Source organism: Loxodonta africana, chromosome 19, assembly GCF_030014295.1.
Source record: "Loxodonta africana isolate mLoxAfr1 chromosome 19, mLoxAfr1.hap2, whole genome shotgun sequence".
Taxonomy (NCBI): Eukaryota; Metazoa; Chordata; class Mammalia; order Proboscidea; family Elephantidae; genus Loxodonta; species Loxodonta africana.
In genome coordinates, this window is record NC_087360.1 from 10,721,681 (window position 1) to 10,741,353 (window position 19,673).

The window sequence follows — 19,673 nt, forward strand, 5'->3', positions numbered from 1 at the left end:
CACCTATATGCCAGACACTGTCTAAAGAGCCTTATACATATTATTTTATCCTTACCACCACTCCCTGAGTTTGTTCCTTGTTACTACAGGTTTCCTCCACTATCTGAAAGTAAAGCATTCCTGTGAAACCTTTTGTAAGCCGAAATGGCGGAAAATGAAGAAGCAATTACCATTAATTTATATGGGAAAAAATTTTGAGTGTTCTCAGACTCAAAAAATAGCCTATTAAATCATACCATAAAACCTAAAATAACACTAACATATAGTGAAAGCAGGAATAAGACAAATAAATGGGGATAAAGCCCAGGTACTCGCAGTTCAAAGCTATGATGGCTTGATGCTGAGATGTGGTGTAGTTCCTGGAGAAGCAGCTTGGCCACGACAGACAGTCCCTAACTGGGACACAGGCCCTGAGTGCCATCCCCTTCCCGGGTTAAGGGTGCCACCCTCCCCCCTCCCTGTTACCTCCCTTCCCAGCTCATGAGAGTGTCCAGCATCTCAGCCTTCCAGGAGGGACTGGGAGCTGCCCCCTGCAGCCCAGGGATGGCTGGGCTAGGTGGAGAGGAGCCTGGGAAAAAGCCAGGAAGGAGGGGCTGAACCCTACCCTCACGGGCACCTGGGATGGAGGCCCAAAGAGAGCAGATGACAGGAGGCAGATGGCATCCACTGGAGGAGAGGGGTGACTGGTCTTGGCTCTGCGGCGCCTGGGCCACAGGCACCTAGGGAGGCTTCTAGAGGGAGGGGGCAGAGACAGTCCCTGGCCGCCTGCCCAGGCTCTCTGGGAGGCTGGACACTAGATTATGCCCCGCAGGGCAGCTGGAGAGAAGGGTAGACAAAAGAGGCACAGTGGGGAAGGAGTGTGCTAGAGAAAGGAGGGGATCATGAAGCAGGGAGGCTGGCTGGAGACCCATGATGCTGCCCTTTCCCACCCTCAGGGAGCTGCAGAAAGCCCTGAAGGCCCCGAGATGAGGGGAGACGCTGCCACTCTCTGCTGTCGGGGTGCGTGCTGCCTCTTTAACCATCAGCTGCAAAACAAACACCGCTATTTTCGCTTTTCATCTTTTTCGTAAAAGCGAGTATCTTCAGATTTCTCTCATTAGCTAAAACAGGTACTAATGTCGGTCTTTCATAAAGGAGAAGTAGTGCAAAGTGAACTTTTGAAAAGCAGGGGATACATGTATTCCCATTTTACAGATAAGAAAAATTGAGGCACAGAAGGGTAAAGTTACTTACCCAACATCACAGGATGGGGACCCAGGCAAGGTGGCTCCAGGGTGCCTGCCGAGTGGATGGACCGTGGGGCTCAGCAGAGAGCCATCAGGGGCCAGACCCTGCTTAACTTCAACCCTGGGCTGACAGGCAGGATTGTGGGCTCAGGGTGGCCAGATGTCCGATTTCTTTAGAAGTCAGAAAACAGAACATTAAGTGAAATCATCTTTAGATTTTGGCAATTAAAGTTTTTATAACAAAAAGTTTTAAACATACACTAAAACAGAGAAACTAATTATGATAAAGTTTTTAAATTTTTTAAAACACTACATGAGCCAAATAAAATGTGTTCAGTTGCCACCTCTGTCCTAGACACCTCTGGCTGTTCGCGGCCCTAGCCTAAGCCCTGGCTCCTCAAAGTGTGGGCCTGGTCCAGCAGCATCTACAACCCCATGCTGTGGACTCACAGCGACCCTACAGGACGTGGCAGAGCTACCCATAAGGTTTCCAAGGCTGCAATCTTTACATGAGCAGACTGCCACATCGTTCTCCTTTGGAGCTGCTGATGGGTTCAAACCTCTGACTTTTGGTTAGTTGTTGAGCACTGAAGCACTGAGCAACCAGGGATCTTGGGAGCAGGTGAGATATGCTGATTCTTAGGCCCCCCCCGCCCCCGCAAAAGATTCCAACTCATAGACGCCCTATAGGGCAGACTGAATTAGCCTCTGCAGCTTAACAAGCTTCCCAGCTGATCCATAAAACCAAAACTGTTGCCATCAAATCAATTAGAACTGCCCATAGGGTTTTCAAGGAGCAGCTGGTGGATCTGAACTGCTGGCCTTTTGGTTAGCAGCCAGATGCTTAACCACTGTGCCACCAGGGCCTCAGCTGACCCATTGGCATGTTAAAGTTTGAGTGGTGCTACTCTAGCCCTCTTTGCCTGGACGAGTTTCATCAGCCTCCTTCCTGGTAGGTCTTCCTGCCTGCAGGCATTCATCTATTGAGTCGTATGTTAACACTCGTCAAGTTCCGATCTGGCCCCAGGTAATCTGGTGGAGGAAAGGGTTTTCTTTAGGAAGGCTTGACTACACAATAAAACCAATAGTGTCCATACTGGCTTTACCTCTTCAGGGCCCTGAGCTGTTCCCTCTTGTAAATCTTACAGGATTCTTTTGAAGATGAAATGAGGTATATATACTAGTTAGGACTCTTCAGTTAAAAGAGATAACTTAAACCAGTTTAGGCAAAAAAGGGCGTCTTTAGATTCAAATGAGCCCTGAAACCTTGGTGCTTTGTTGCTAAGCAAAAGGTCAATTGTTCAAACCCATCAGCAGCTTTGTGGGAGAAAGATGTGGCAGTCTGCTTCTGTAAAGATTTCAGTCTAAAAGGAAACCCTATGGGGCAGATCTAATCTGTCCTATAGGGTTGCTAAGAGTTGGAATCAACTCCACGGCAACAGGCTTATAGCTTCAAAAATTGGGAAAGACTAAGGGGGAGGGCTTCAGGCATGGCTAGATCCAGGGACTCAAACAATGTTACTGGAACTTGGTCTACCTCTTGGGAGGCAGGCGGGGCAGTGGAGGTCACTTTACCTGGACTAAACACAGACTGAGAGTGGGAGGATGGTGGTATTTACAGAAAAAAAAAGTAGGAATAAATGCTTGGCTGGAAGTATCAGAAGTCCCTTACAAGAGTCGAATAGCTCTATTTGTTATCATTCTTTGTGTTTTTGTCTGATCCTCTCCTATTAGACTTCAAGTTCCTTGCACGTAGTGTCTCTATCTTCCCATCTTTGCATCCCCACACACAGGAAATACTGCGTTTCACACAGTGATGCCCCAGAAGTACTGACTCACATGGAATTGAGTAAAGGAGAGATTCAGTCTTCTAGACACTGGCCTCAGGCAAGAAATCTCTCTCCGTCTCTGAGTTATAGTGGAAGTCACTGTTCTCACGCTTGTAGCATAAAGAACATCACAGACTCTGCTGTTGGATGCCTTTGTTTTCCTCACTGCCACCCCTCAATTCAAAGTCATTTTGTCCCTTTGCAGGTGCTGAGCAGCTAGGAAAATGGACCCAGCAGGAGACAACTTCAAACAGTGCAGGATTTTATTATGCAAAGTATCAGGGTTTTTCTCAGCATGACCCCAGCAATAGTGGCTGTCTGTGATTGTTACCTCTAAGCTGGGGAGGAAAACAGAAGCTTTCAAAAGTAGGAGTCCGTTAAAGGGAGCTGCTGATTTCCATTTTGTTTGGGGCCAAGACTCTTTTAAAGGCAAAGCTATAATAATCAGTAGCTAATAAAAAAAAAAAAAAACCCAAACCCGTTGCAGTTGAGTCAATTCCAACTCATAGTGACCCTACAGGACAGAGTAGAACAGCCCCATATGGTTTCCAAGGAGCACCTGGTGGATTCCAACTGCTGACCTTTTGGTTAGCAGCTGTTGCTCTTTTTTTTTTTTTTTTAATTGTACTCTGGATGAAGGTTTACAGAACAAACCAGTTTCTCATCAGTTTGTACACACATTTTTCTATGACATTGGTTAACAACCCCACAACATGTCAACACTCTCCCTTCTCAACCCTGGGTTCCCTATTACCAGCTTTCCTGTTCCCTCCTGCCTTCCAGTCCCTGCCCCAGGGCTGGTGCGCCCCTTTAGTTTTGTTTTGTTCCATGGGCCTGTTCAATCTTTGGCTGAAGGGTGAACCTCAGGAGTGACCTCATTACTGACCTGAAAGGGTGTCTGGGGGCCATACTCTCAGGGTTTCTCCAGTCACTGTCAGGCCAACAAGTCTGGTCTTTCTTTATGAGTTAGAATTTTGTTCTACATTTTTTTCCAGCTCTGTTCAGGACCCTCTATTGTGATCCCTGTCAGAGCAGTCAGTGGTGGTAGCTAGGCACCATCTAGTTTTACTGGACTCAGTCTGGTGGAGGCTGTGGTAGATGTGGTCCATTTGTCCTTTGGACTAATTTGTATCTTTAGTTTTCTTCATTCTTCCTTGCTCCTGAAGGGGTGAGACTTATGGAGTATCCTAGATGAGCTGCCGTAGCTCTTAACCACTACACCACCAGGATTTCCAGTAGCTAATCAGGATTCTTAAAAAAGGAAAATAAACAAAACCCAAAAACCTCAATGCACAGAAATCTGGGAAGGACTACAGAGGGTTAGAGGTCTTTCAGAGGTAGAATACATGGAACTGGATTTCTGTTCTTGGTTCAACCTGAGAAGCCTTCGTGGCACAGTGGTTAAGTGCTTGGCTGCTAACCGAAAGGTTGGCGGTTTGAACCTACCAGCCACTTCATGGGAGAAAGATGTGGCAGTTTGCTTCCATAAAGATTTCAGCCTTGTAAACCCTATGGGGCAGTTCTACTCCGTCCTATAGGGTGGCTATGAGTTGGCAATGGATTTTTGGTCCAACCTAAATGCGGAAGAGAGGGGGGAGTGTAGGCAAGATCTGAGAGGGCCTCTGAAACATTTCTCCTATGGATCTCATCATTAGAATTGATGGGTTCAATAAACTCCTATTTAAAAATGCAAATATATCATCCACTCACATTTTAGTCTGAACTAGCCACTTTCCAACAGCTGGGAGTTGCAAACCCAGCTTCTTACTCAACTTCTTACTTGTAAACAAGTAAAGCAGGCTAGGCCAAGAAAGTACAGGCATAGTGGGGATACGATGAATTGGAGAGTACATAGTCCATCTACAGGGAGTAACTGCAATTTAGCTCTAGGCAATTAGCACAAGAAATTACAGGCTCTGTGCTACTACATTTGGTGTAGGGGGGTGGGATCCCATAAAAACCCACTGCCGTCGAGTCGAATCCGACTCATAGCAACCCTATAGGACAGAGTAGAACTGCCCCTATAGAGTTTCCAAGGAGCGCCTGGTGGATTCGAACTGTCCACCCTTTGGTTAGCAGCAGTAGCACTTAACTACTACGCCACCAGGATTTCAGGGTGGCGGGGGTGGGATAGAAGTTGGAAATCTAGATCTTTATATGAAACCTTCCAATTAAAAAAAAATTATCAAAAATTTCACCTTGTTCATCTACTAGCTCTTAACTTTTCTTCATTACGGGTTGCCAATCTAATGAAAGCTATGAAAAATCAAACCCATTGCCATGAAGCTGATTCTGACTCACAGTGACCCCATGGGACAGAGCAGAACTGCCCATATAGGGTTTCTAACGAGTGGCTGGTGGATTCAAACTACTGACCTTTCATTAGCACCTGAGCTCTTAACCACTGAGCCACCAGGGCTCCGTGAAAGATATACAGCCAGGGAAATTCGTACATTATTATTGTACTTTAGATGAAAGTTTATAGAACTATCTTCTCATTAAACAATTAGTACACATACTGTTTCGCAACATTAGTTACCAACCCCAAGACATGTCAACAGTCTCCCCTTCTCGACCTTGGGTTCCCTATTACCAGCTTTCCTGTTCCCTCCTACCTTCTTGTCTTTGCCCTGTGTGCCCCTTTAGTCCCGTTCTGTTTTGCGGGTCTGCTAATCTTTGGCTGAAGGGTGAACCTCAGGAGCGACTTCATTACTGGGTCAAAAGTTAAAATCCAGAGGCAATGCTCTCAGGGTTTCTCGTCTCTCTCCAGTAAGTCTGGGTTTTTTTTTTTTGTGGATAAGAATTTTGTTCTACATTTTTCTCCAGCTCTGTTGGGGACGTCTATTGTGATCCCTGTCAGGGCAGCCTGTGGTGGTAGCCGGGCACCATCTAGTTGTGCTGGATTCAGCCCAGTGGAGGCTGTAGAACTTGTTGCACATTATTTTGTATACAATTTCAAAAAGTTCAGAGAGGATGGCTCCAGTTCCATTGTGTGTCTCAAGGTCTGAACTGACCCCTGCCCTGGTATTTAAATTTCCCGAGAGTCTGTGATTCGCTGGATTTGCCACATCCAACATGCAGCACTACTATTGGGCAGGGTTTCATTCACGCTCTCGCTTTCTGTTGTGATTGGTTACCTTTAGTTCCGCACTAGTTCTGGGTACAATCAGCTGCACCCAGGGCAGCAGGGCAGGCTTTACCCAACACACAGACTCAAACCACTATGATTTTTTAATTTTTATTGTGCTTTACGTGAAAGTTTACAAATCAAGTCAGTCTCTCATACAAAAATTTATATATACCTTGCTATATATTCCTAATTGCTCCCCCCCAATGAGACAGCCTGCTTCTTCCCTCCATTCTCTCTTTTCGTGTCCATTCCGCCACCTTCTGACCCCCTCTGCCCTCTCATCTCCCCTCCAGACAGGAGATGCCAACATAGTCTCAAGTGCGAACTTGATCCAAGAAGCTCATTCTTCACCAGCATCTTTTTTCTATTCCATTGTCCAGTTCAATCTCTGTCTGAAGAGTTGGCTTTGGGAATGGTTCCTGTCTTGAGCTAACAAAAGGTCTGGGGGCCATGACCACCAGGGTCCTTCTAGTCTCAGACCATTAAGTCTGGTCATTTTATGAGAATTTGGGGTCTGCATCCCACTGTTCTCCTGCTCCCTCAGGGGGTCTCTGTTGTGTTCGCTGTCAGGGCAGTCATCAGTTGTAGCTGGGTACCGTCTAGTTCTTCTGGTCTCAGGCTGATGTAGTCTCTGGAAATTACTGTGATTTTTAACAAAGTATCTCAGGGGTTTGTTTTCTCAGAAGTAAACTGTGAGCATAAAGGATCCTTTGAACTTTCCAGAATGCCTCCTCACTGACATTTTTTTCCTGATTCTCTCTCCGTTTTGAAAACAACTTCTCTCCCTCCCTTCTTCTTTCCTTTTCTATTTTTATTTTTTTTTAAAAAAATCTGGTAGTTACTTTTAATTTTTATAATCTTTAAAACAAATTAGGTTTCTTGTATACAAGTAATACAAGTACATAGTTTAAAATTGAATTTATAACATATTTATAACAAAGTATTAGCTTCCTCTCCTTCAATTCCATTCCACAGAGGCAACTACTTTCAACTCCCCTAGCTGTTTCTTATGGAATTTACCCATCTCCATATTTTTAATCTTGATTTTGACATTTATTTCTAGTTATTTCATTTATTCTCTCACTAATGAATGAATGAATAAATGAAACACATATGGCTCTCCCAGATAGTGTGGATACACAGGTGAGCAAAACACAGAAGCAGTTCCTCCTTCCTAGAATTCCTGACTAGGAAGGGGAGCCAGACATTAATCAAAGAATCACACAAAAATATGTTTAAACTGCAATTGTGATAAATGAACCCAAGAAGGAGAGACTATAATGAGAGGATTTGACCTGGTTAAGGAAATCAGGGCAGGTGTCCCTGAGAAGTGATGATCTGAGGTCTAAAAAATGAGCAGGACTTAAAAGGCTAAAGTGGGGGATAGAGTAGATGGGTGGAAGGAGGAAGGGAAGAGCATTCTTGGCAGAAGGAACAGCATATGCAAAGCCCTGTGGAGGGAAGGAGCATGGTGAATTTCAGATACTATTTCCCTGACTGCTTGGAACTACAATCTCACTAAACGAACCTTCATGGTAGGGACTTGAAGAGAGGTATTGTCCTTAAGAGCTGGGCTGTGGGTTCAAATTCTGCCTCCTTGACCTGTTAGCAGTGTTATCTTGGACAAGACACTAATCTCTCTGAGTCTCAATTTTCTTATCTAAAAGTTGCCACAGAGACCATGAAACAACCTAATTCTTGTAAAGTTTCTGCCCAGGGCCTGGCAAACATTAAGTGCTCAAAAAACACTTGTCGATATTATCGCTATCTTTTTTTTTTTTTTAAATATGAGCTGACAGAAAGCAAACCTAGGCCAAATCCTGAGGTTGTGAAGGCCAGCATAGTCAGGAAGGCAAACAAAGCTTTGATTTGCACTGATGACCACTTCTGATGTCTTCAGATGATCGTGGAGAAAGTATGGGCTTTAAAAGTTACCCTGAACTTGGCATTTCCTGGATCTGCAGCCATTAGCCTTGAGAACCTAAAGTGCTTCAGAGCTGTGTGAAATTTCAATCTCACTCTCTATTAGGACAGTCTGGGCACAAGGTAGAAAATGGATGCTTTATTCAGGACTACCCTGCTTAGAATGTACCAGAAGGCTCTGCCTCCATGTCCAAGGCACAGAATCCTGAGATTCTAGATTTCCACCAGACAGGTGTTGCTCATTCTCTTTCTGTCTTGCTCAGGATCCTCAACCCACTTTATTTTGACCTTGCTTTAGTTTCCAGTTGGTGAACACCCTGAATCTAGGTGACAGGCCATTTATGGTTTGGTTTGTTACGACATAGGCATTAGAGTTGAAGGAAGTACAACCTCTTTCTCTGTCTGTCTCTATCTTTCTGTCTGCCTTTTAACCTGTTTTTATCTCTCTTTGCCTCTATATGTCTCTTTGTCTATCTCTGTCTTTTTTGTCTCTGGTTCCTCTCCATTTCTCCATTTCTCTCTGGACCTAACATTAAATTCTTTCTTTCTCTTTATCTCTTTGTTTCTTCCTGTCTTCTGCAGTTCCCATCTTTCCCATCTTCCAAGCCCTTCTTTTACATTTGATGACTATGACATAGTCCCCTTCAGATGAGGTTGCTTTTAACCAAGGACTTAGCTAACATCTACTTGCTCTCAGTTGTTAACCTAAAGTTTGGCAGTTCAAGTTCACCTAGCACCATGCAGGCCTGGCAACCTGCCTCTGTGAAGATTACAGCCAAGAAAACCCTATGGAGGAGTTATACTCTGTAACACATAGGGTCTCCAAGAGTAAAAACTGACTGAAAGGCAATGGGTTATCAATGGGTTAGCTAACATAATTTCATATTTAAGGATAGATGAGGGGTGGTAGCTGGTTTGCACTTTGATGTAGTTTAGTCAAGATAGCCTTTTTATTAGCAAATTTGTGCAGATTGGTTTACAAGATGTGAGATGTGACTAAAATACTAAGTTACTATACTGTCAAAGCACTAATGGATTGGGAAGGTAAATTATAGAAGCGCGTTCCCCCGTAGGAATTACACTGACATTCAAAATTAACTTTTCTTGATACTACGTTTGCTGCATTATGCACTGGCTTTGAGGGTGAACATTTAAATCCAAGTTTTTGGTGAGCACTTTAATAGACAAGAACAAAAAAAAAAATTACAGCAGTAATTAAATTAGGAGGCAAAATTGTTCTTTGGTTACTTCCTGCAATTTTGCTTACCTTGGGGAGTATTAGTGAGAGGAAACGTTTTGTAGAGTCTTGACAAAATTAAGATTATCAGCCTTTATGGAAATGAGCAGGTCTACAGATAATTCAAAATGTCTGGGGGAAAAAAAAATCATAGGTAGCTTAGTAAGAGTGTCAAGGTTTTCCTTTCTCCCTTTTTCTTTTTGTTTAGTTTTCCTTCCCCTCTATATCATGCCTGGGTCATTTGCCCGCAGTGGTTGAGCCAAACATGAACTGACATTCAAAATAAACCCATTGCTGTTAAGTCGATTCCAACTCATAGTGACCCTAGAGGAGAGAATAGAACTGCCCCATACGGCTTCCAAGGCTATAATTTTGACAGCAGACTGCCACATCTTTCTCCCACAGAGCAGCTGGTGCGTATGAACTGCTGACCGACCTTCTGGTTAGCAGCCGAGCACTTTAACCACTGCGCCACCAGGTCTCCTTGACATTCAAGATACTGGGGTTCAATACTAGTTTTGCTGCTTACCAGCTGTGTGACCTTGGACAAGTTATTCAACCTCTCTGGTCTTCCTTTTCTTCATCTGTTGAGTGACAGGGTTGGACTAAAAAAAAAAAAAAGATGAGCTCTAAAGTTTTTTTTGCAAGTCTAAAATTCTTTGACACACACCAACAAATGCTTAATTTTTTAATATGCATTTTCTCCTGTAACGATGAGGACAAACTCACTAAAGAATCTGGAAAAAAAGAACAGATGAAAATTACCCATAGTCCTATCACCCAAAGAGCCACTGTGAACCTTTTGGTACATTTCCTTTCAGTCTTTTCTTTTTTGATATATAGTTAAAAAAAAATCTTGGTTGCTTATATTGTACATAAGTTTTGTTTTTCTCTCCACTTTTTTTTTTTAATTTTGGTTTACTAATTTTTTCTAAGCATTTCTCTATGCCCTGCAGGTCTTTATGAACAACATTTCTAAAGGATGCGTATGTAATATTTCTCTGGCAGCCATATCTCGATTTAGGTAACCATTTCTTACCTGTTCAGTGGGCATTTTGGTTGATGCCAGTTGTTCTCTTTTATGGCTGTGATACACATCTTTGTTCATGAATCCTTCTCCACGTTTTGATTTTCCTTGTGTTTATGACTCTCCAATGGCTGTATTTGTATTCCTTGGGAAAACATAGAAAAATCGTCCAGAAACCACCTGAGTGGCTTTGAGAATTCTACCCAGAAGCAAAACTTACTTTACTCTGCATAACTGAGTTGACTGTGTGTCAGAGGAGGAGCTCTGGTGGTATAGTGGTTAAGCACTCGGTTACTGCTAACTGAAAGGTCAGCACTCCAAACCCACCAGCTGCTCTAGAGGAGAAAGATGTAGCAGTCTGCTTCCATCAAGATTACCGCGTTGGAAGCCTTATGGGGCAGTTCTACTGTGTCCTATAGGGTCCCTAAGAGTCAGAATCAACTCAGCTGCAATGGATGGGTGTGTGTGTGTCAGAGAGCTGTAAGTAGCTGGGAAGTGACTGCCTTTCACCATTTATTATAACCCGCACTTACCGGCAGCCTCACGTTAGGCATGACCTAATTTTCATTCCCTTCTTTTGTCTGCCTGGCTAATAACAATGACAACAACAATAATAGCAGTTACTGTTAAATGCACTCTATCTGCCAGGCACTGTGCATGATCTCATTTCATTCTCACAATAGCCCCTCTGAGGTCTGTGCTATTATTTCCCACATTTTGCAGAAGAGGAAGCTGTGGCAGAAAGAGGTTAAGTTCATTTCTCAAGATTACCTGGGAAATAGGATTTGCACTCAGTTTTTTCTTATCCCAGTTTAACCTTTTAGCCACTTTTAACCCCTTCCCCAAGTGACTCTCCCAGCAACTAAAAAAAGGAGGAGGGAAAGAAGGAAGGAGATCAAGAAGGGGAAAGAAGGGAGGAGGAATAATCCTTTGTGTCTCTCTAATGTCTAGAGAAAGCTCTGCATTAAGAGGTAGGGGACTCAGGTTCAAGTTCTAGCCTGGTTATTCAACCACGGTGTGGCCTTGAGCCAGTCTCGTCTCATCTCTGTGCTTCAGTTTATCATCTACAAAATTAACGGGCTAACGCACCGCATCTTAAGGCGCCTCTCAGACTCTATCAACCCGGGGTTGGTAGGAGTGGATTCAGGGAGAGATCATAGCTGGTGAAAATGGGGAAAACCAAGGCTAAGCAGGTACCTGCTGGGTCTTGTCACATGAAAATATCCGAGCCTTCGCATTTTGGGGTCTCATTGGAAATGGATTAAAGCTTGGGTACAAAAGGAGAACTGAGTGTGAAAGTACTGGACGCCTCGGGAACCCAAGGGAGTACCTCCGTTTCCCAGTCAAAGGACCAGTACCAGTTGCCATCAGTGGACTCCGACTCATGGTGACCCCTGTGTGTCACAGTAGAAATGTGTTCCACAGGGTTTTCAATTCTTCCTCAAGTAGACTGTCAGGCTTTTCTTCTGAGGCGTCTCTGGGTGAACGAGCCTCCGGCCTACCGGTAAGCAGCCAAACGGGTTAGCTGTTTAACTAGTCCAAGGAGACCACGGGTTTTCACGTCCTTGTGCCTGAACTAACATCCACTACCTAGGAGAAAGAATCTGATTGGCCCAGGCAGGATCACATGTCCACCTCTGATCCAATGAACGGTGAGTGCTGGTGGCATGGTTCAAAGATGGCGCCCCAGGGTCCACGCAGACGTGCTGGACACCCCAAAGGTGTGAATCACAGATTGGTTGTTCAGAAATCCAAGGACAGAATTCTTTCCTCTGGTGGTACGCCCTTGGTTCCCACATAGCGGGTAAGAACCCAGGCAGTTGTTAACAGACGATAGAACTTTAAGTTCGCTATTTCTCATTTTGTGTGAAGTGGCTCTTCCCAGAAGGAATAAACAGAACTGAAGATGCTCAGAGGGGTCAATTATTGTGCAAGACTTTGAGGTGTGTGTGTAGGGATGGTGATAATAATGCGTTTCAGCCAAGTTTTATTTGATAATTTCCCACAGAGTGATATTTTTTAAGGAATAATTCGCACGTGAAAGCCTGAATGGCCTCATCTCTCCATGTCGAAACTCATGAAGCACTCACTATCCCAAATTGGGTAAAATGGTGGGGGATTCACTTGCGAGGCAAAAGAGAGTTGGCACACCTCGAGTCCTGATTTCAGGATTCGGTAAGGCCCAAGCGTCCTCTAAATAAGTATAACTCAAACTTCAAATTGTTTGTGAATTGCCTAGAGTGGTTACTGAGATGCAGATTCCTAGTTCTCCTTAAAAAAATAAAAAAATAAAATTTTTTTTTATTTTTTTAAGATTCAATTAATCCGAGGAGGGGCCAGGGAACCTGCTTTTTTAGTAAGTGCACCAAGCTAGGTGTGATGTTGGTAGTCTGATCCATTTTGTTGCTTTCCAAAAAAAAAAAAAAATACTGTGAATCTGTTCCCCCGTTTAATCTTCAAAAAACCAAGCCCGTTGCTGTCCAGTTGATTCTGACTCATAGCGGTTCTATAGGGACAGTAGAACTGCCCTACACGGTTTCCAAGGCTGTATCTTTATGAAGCAGAATGCCACATCTTTCTCCCTCAGAGCAGTTGGTGGGTACGTGTCATATAAAGGTTAAGCTGCCTTAGTTGAAGTGAGGGGGTGAGGGGCTCAGCGCCCTGCTTGTTCAGCCTTTGTTCCCCTCCACCCTTGTGATAATAGTGGCGATTTATTGATTAACAGCTTGAGGTACTGGCAACAAAGTAATGAGTAAGGTAAACCAAATTCCAGCCCTTATGGAGTTTTTATTCCTGCAGAGGAGGCAGACAATAAGTAAGTTAACCAATAAATAAATGAGATAATTGCAGGTTGTGGTGTTTTGAAGGCAAATATAACCAGGGGGAAGTGCACAGAGAAGCCAGAGGGCAAATGTGTTCCTAAAACAATCTAAATGTTCAGCAACAATGGATGAATGGATAAACAAAATGCAGTACATACATAAAATGGAATATCATTCAGTTATAAAGCAAACTCGGATGTGGATGAACCTTGAAAACATCATGCTGAGCAAACTAAGTCAGTCACAAAAGGACAAATATTGTATGATTCCACTTAGATGAAATATTGAGAATAGGCAAGTGTGTAGAGACCAAAGTTTATCAGTGGTTACAAGGGACAGGCAGAAGGGGGTTCATTGCTTAGGGGTTACTGAGCTTCTGTTAAAGGTGATGGAAAAATTTGGAGATGGATAATGGTGATGGTTGCCTAACATGATGAACACAATGTCACTGAATTGTACATGTGAAGAATGTTGACATGGCAAATGTTTTTTTAAAAAAGAAAAAAGGACAAGGAAAGCCTCTCTGAAAAGGCATTTGAGCAAAGGTCTGAATGCACTGAGGGAGTTAGCCCTGGGAAGATTTGCGTGGACAGTGTTCTAGGTAGAGGGATTGGTAAGGTCAAAGGCTATGAGAATGGTATGAGCTTTATGTATTCCAAGATCAAGTAGATGATGAGGCTGGTGATCTGGGAGAGGGTGGTCAGAGACATAGGTAGAGACCAGGTCATGTAGGGCCTTGCCCATGACCTCTTATGAGGCCTTGTATATGATAAGGTATTTGAATTTTATTTTAAGTATAATGGCAGCCATCCTTTCATTTAATCCTCACAATAATCCTATGAGGAAAATCCTTATTTTACAGTTAGGGAAGTCGAAGGCATTTACCACTTGTAAGTGGGAGAGTGAGGATTTGAACCCAGAGTGGATGATTTCAGAATCCTGCTGCTTACTACCACATGATACTACCTCTCAGATATTTCAAGAGCCTAGCATCAAATTCCTCCCGGCAGATCCTTCATGGAGAGGCAACAGGGTGTAGTGTAAAGCTGTTCCAGCCACTTGTTAGCTATGTCTTTCTGGGTTAAGACTTCACATTTCTGAGCTTTGTAGAATGGGAAGGCTGTCTTCCTTGCCTAGCTCATCTCATAGCATTCTGAAAACCAAAGAATAAAATTGCTTTGTCAACTGTAAATGCAACATAAATGTTATGAATTGTTATTTCATCTCCCCTCAATTTGACTTAATCTCTATTTCGCTTGAGGAAACTACAACAACAACAAAACCTTATGACTTCTGGACATTGAAAGCCTCATTTATCCCACTCTTGGATCAAAGAAGAATTCAACCTGAAATTACAAAAATATTTAGAAATAGTGATCATAACAGTATTATTTATCTGTATTTTTAAGATATAGCTAGTGCATCATGCAAAGACATATTCATAGTCAATACTTTTGATACTTCTGGGAGTGACAAAGATCATGAACTTTGGAGTCAGACTTGGGTTCAAATCTCAGTTCGGTCGCTTCTGAGTTGTATGACCATTGATAAATGACTTAACATCTCTGAGTCTTAGTTCCGTCTCCTGTAAAATGGCAACAATAGCACCTACCGCACAGGATTTTATACTTGCTCTCCCTCTGCCTGGAGTGTTTGTCTCCCAGATACTTGCACGGTTGGCTTTCTTATTTGATTCAGGTTTTTGTACAAATGCTGCATTGCAGAGACCCCCATTCCCTTACACTTTATTTTTCTTTATATCGTTTATTACTTCCTGACTTTATATCGTGTACTTATATTTTGACTGTTTGTTTCCTTCAATAGAAGGTCATCTGCATGATGGCAGAGTTTGTCTGCTTTTGTCACTGCTGAATTGCTGGGATCTCGAGCAGTATCTGGTACCCAGTAGTATTTAATGCATACATGTTGAACGAATGTGTGGTGCATGGTGTGGCTGAGCCAAAGGCTAAGAGGGCCAGCGTAAGGGCCTCAGCAGAAAGCCTCTCTCACAGTAAGCCCTCAATGAATGTTGAAGGTTTGTTCTTCCTTCACATCTTCTTCAAACCATTGTTTTAGTCTTGAGCCCTTATTACAAGGTATTCTCTTCCTGATTCTAGATTATAATCTTCTTGAGGTCAGGGATGGTGTCTTTCAGGGTTCTGTAGTCCCTGCCTCCCCCAGCTCAGTGCCGGGTGCATTGAGGAGGTTGAGACAGGGTTCTTTGAGAGAACTGAGCTTTATAGAAGTGAGATTCTGGGCCTCTGTGACTTCTGCCATGCCCTTTTATTGCTAGGCACAAAGAAGTTGCTCAATAAATATTTGCCAAACAAATGAAAACGGTCCTTTTACACACACCATTAAATGGGGCAGACTGTGAGCGTTGGTAAAGTTGGATTCTGAGAGAAGCTCGGTGCTTGAATGCACCATTTAGACCCTGTAGGGTCCTCCTGCCTCGCTCTTTCTGTCTCCCCACCACTCTCAGCAGCTGCGCTTTGACTTTTCAGAGGCTCAGTTGAGATCCTTTCTGTTGTGTGAGGTCTGCATCTGTAGAGGTGAATTCAGACCCCCTCCCCGCAACATCACCAAGAAATTGTGGGGTCTGGGTAGACAGACAGGTAATTGGCAGTGATACCAGAGTGTGATACGTCGTTGGGGGAGTGGTACAGGGGCTGCAGGAACATTCAGCTGGAGTCCCTGAGTGGTGCAAACAGTTAAGGGGCTTAGCTGCTAACCAGAAGGTTGGAGGTTCAAGCCCAGAGGTACCTCGGAAGAAAGGCCTGCTGACCTGCTTCCAAAAATCAGCCATTGAAAACCCTATGGAGCACACATGGGGTCACCATGAGCTGGAGTTGACAGCAACCTTTTTTTTTTTTTTTTTTTTAAGTAATTTGACCAGGCCAACCTGGAAAGGCCATTTCTCCTGCATTCCCTACCGTATTTTAACATCTTGCACAAACACAGTACAATTATTGAAACCAGGAAATTAACATTGATGCAATACAATTAACTAACTACAGACTGATGTAGTCCCTTCCCTCACAGAGTTTACACAGCCTAGGCAAAATGTCTGCTTTGTAGTCAAGCCTTACATCTATCATCTCGGATAATTTTCACATTTGATGCTTCTTAGTCCTTTTTTACAGATGGAAAAGTTAAGGCTCAGAGGGGTTAAGTAACTTACTCAAGATCACACAATTTGCAAGTGGTGATTTAAATTCAAACAGTCTCACTCTAGACCCTGGAGTCTCCAGGCTGCCCTTTCAACCACTGTGCTCCCTCTCTAATTTATTTAATCATTCCCCTGTTGTTGAACGTCAAAGACCTCCTGGTTTCTACCTGTGATAAATACCACTGCAGTGAACATCTTTGGGTCTGCCTTTGTCATTCTCTACAGGGAGGTGTCCTGGCTTGGGAAGAGGGTCCCTGCTGCTTCAGCCCTTCGGGTTTCTGTTTATTGTCCCTGTGGACATTGGTTACTTTGTCCAGCTGCTCAAAGATTCTACACCCCTCTGGTGAGAAGGGGGATTATACCTCAGTTTCCCCAGGCGTAAAACATTGGCATTACATTAGAGTAGTGATTACAGTTGGCAGGGCTAATGGATGAATTTGGACAGCAGATATGTTTTGTTCAACTCAAAGAGTGTTTTTAATAATTTAATTCCCACCTTTAAAAATGAAGGTATTTCACGTAAAGTTTCAATTTTCAACTTCTTGTAGAAATTTAAAAATAATCCCCAGGTAGCAATAATTAGGGGGTTGCTAATTTTTTTAAGGTGCAACTAGTGGCGTAGTGGTTAAGTGCTGTGGATGCCAATCAAAAGGTCAGCGGTTCAAATCCACCAGTTGCTCCTTGGAAACTCTATGGGGCAGATCTACTCTGTCCTGTAGGGTCTGCTATGAGTCGGAATCAACTCGACGGCAATGGATTTGACTTTTTTTTGAAAGGTGCAACTGCCCCTTTAAATGGGCACGTGCCCCTTTGTTTGCCCTGGTCCCACAGGACCACTTAGTTAGTGGTCCCCATAGGCCTTTGAGTTTGAGACCCCTGGCGAATTTTATTTTATTTGCACTGAAACTTGGTGCCAGTTAGGAACAGACTGTGAGGTGCTGAACTTTTTGCACTCAGAACAGGACCCATTAAATAAATTCTGGGTTGTGTGTCACATCGGTCTGTTTTTATAGGTGGTGTGGGAATTGTGTAGCTGGATTTCAGTGCTCCACGTTGTTTTTGCTGATTTGTACTTAGAAATGAAATCATCGCTTGGATGCTGCCAGTCCTCAGGGACAGATAACTCGGCAACACTCCTCACCTGGTGTTGAGAACTCAGGCCTGTGATGCACTGTCACTTATTTCTTTTTATCTGTTGTTTTATGTGTGTGCCTGCTGCGTTCTGAAGTCTTAATTCAGGAGTCTCCACCGGGTTACCCAGAGTTAGACTCTTCCTGGCACATATCACAATTGTAATTATATCCTTATTTTTTTGTGTGTGTATATTGTGCATGTGTGTGTCTCCCTTGTGGCACAGACAGTAATACTCATCAAATAGCCCTTGTGCTCCTTGATATTCCCAGACCCCTTGCAGTTTTGTGGGTCATGTGACTAGCTCCAGCCAATGGGCTGTGAGCAGAAGGGATATATAAATACACACACATGTATATGTATGTATATGTATGTATATGTCACTTCCAGGACTAATCATAGCAAAGTGGTGCAAATTCTCTGTGTGCTTTTTTCTGCTGTGTGGGTTGCGAAGGCCTCATGTTGAAAATGTGCAATCAGAGTATCATTTTGGCCTGGATTTCCAAGTTAGCTGAACCCAAGGCAGACTGTGTGAGGGAGGAGTAAACTTTGGTTCTGTTAAGCCACTAAGATTTTGGTGTGTTTGTTACTGCAGCATAATCTAACCTAACCTGACTAATACATTCTCTATTAGAATAGATGAGTAGGGACTACACTTCCACGTCTAGAATAGCTTTTGACAAATAGCCAGTGCTCCATAAATTATAGGACGAATAAACGGACAAAAATTGTTTGTGTTTCCAGTCTATACATATACCCAACTCCTTTTTCCTCATGAGATGGCATGTTAGATTGGAAGGAGTCCTTCTAGGGGAAGAAAGGGAAACTAACATTTTTTGACTGCCGTCTATTGTGTCAATCATTGTGAGGAAAATGAGGTCCAGGGAGATTAAGAAATAAAAATTTCCTAAGGGTTTGTCTTAGTCATCTAGTGCTGCCATAACAGAAATACCACAAGTGGATGGCTTTAACACAGAGAAATTTATTTTCTCACAGCCTAGCAGGTTACAAGTCCAAATTCAGGGCGTTGCCTCCTGGGGAAGGCTTTCTCTCCCTTTTGGCTCTGGAGGAAGGTCCTTGTCCTCAATCTTCCCCTGGCCGAGGAGCTTCTCAGGCGCGGGGACCCCATGTCCAAAGGACACACTCTGCTCCTGGTGCTGCTTTCTTGGTGGCGTGGGGTCCCTAGCTCTTTGCTTGCTTCCCTTTCCTTTTATCTCGTGTAGGATAAAAGGTAGTGCAGGCCACACCCCAGGGAAACTCCCTGTACATTGGATCAGGGAGGTGACCAGAGCAAGAGTATTGCATTCTACCCTAATCCTTTTAACAGAGGCAGAGATTATGATTTATAACACATAGGAAAATCACAAAATGGAGGACAACCACACACAGCCTAAGCAAGCTGACACATTTTGGGGGAACACAATTCAATCCATTACAGGGTCATGGAGTTACTTAATACATGGTTCTGCCAGATTCCCTCCTATCATCTTTTCAGTTGTCTTTAGGTCTTAAACTTTAATGCTACCTTCTCAGGGAAGCCTTCTTTGATCACCAGACTAGGTTAGTGCTCACTGTTATATGTTCTCCTAACTTCTGGTACTTCCCGCCATAACACCTATCACTTTCCATTAGACTTTAAGTCTCGGAGGGTAGGTCTTGCGTTCGTGTTGCTCAGTGCTGTACCTCCAGCACCTAGTATAGTGCCTGACACATAGTAGGTGTTCAGCGTGCATTTGTTGAATGAATAAAAAGGAGTCAGAAAACCTGGCTTCTTAACTTAGTCTCACCGCTAATTAGCTATGTGACCTTGGACAAGTAATTTTACCTCGGAATCCCCGTGTTCCCATTTGTAGAAGGAGGGTGCTGGATTAAATGAGTTCCTTTTGCCTCAAAAAAAAAAACAAAAACAAAAAACAAAAACCAGTTGCCACTGAATCGATTCCAACTCACGGCAACCTCAAATGCTGAATAGTAGAGCTACGCTCCGTACTGTTTTCAAGGTTGTGAGCTTTCAGAAGCAGATCTCCAGGCCTTTCTCCCGAGGCACCTAGGGATGGGTTTGCACCACTGACATTTCAGTTAGTAGTTAAGTGCTTAACTGTTTGCACCACCAAAGAACTCCTTTTGACGTTAGTATTTCATAATTATTTCTTTAACAAGTTACCCTCTTCTTCCTTCT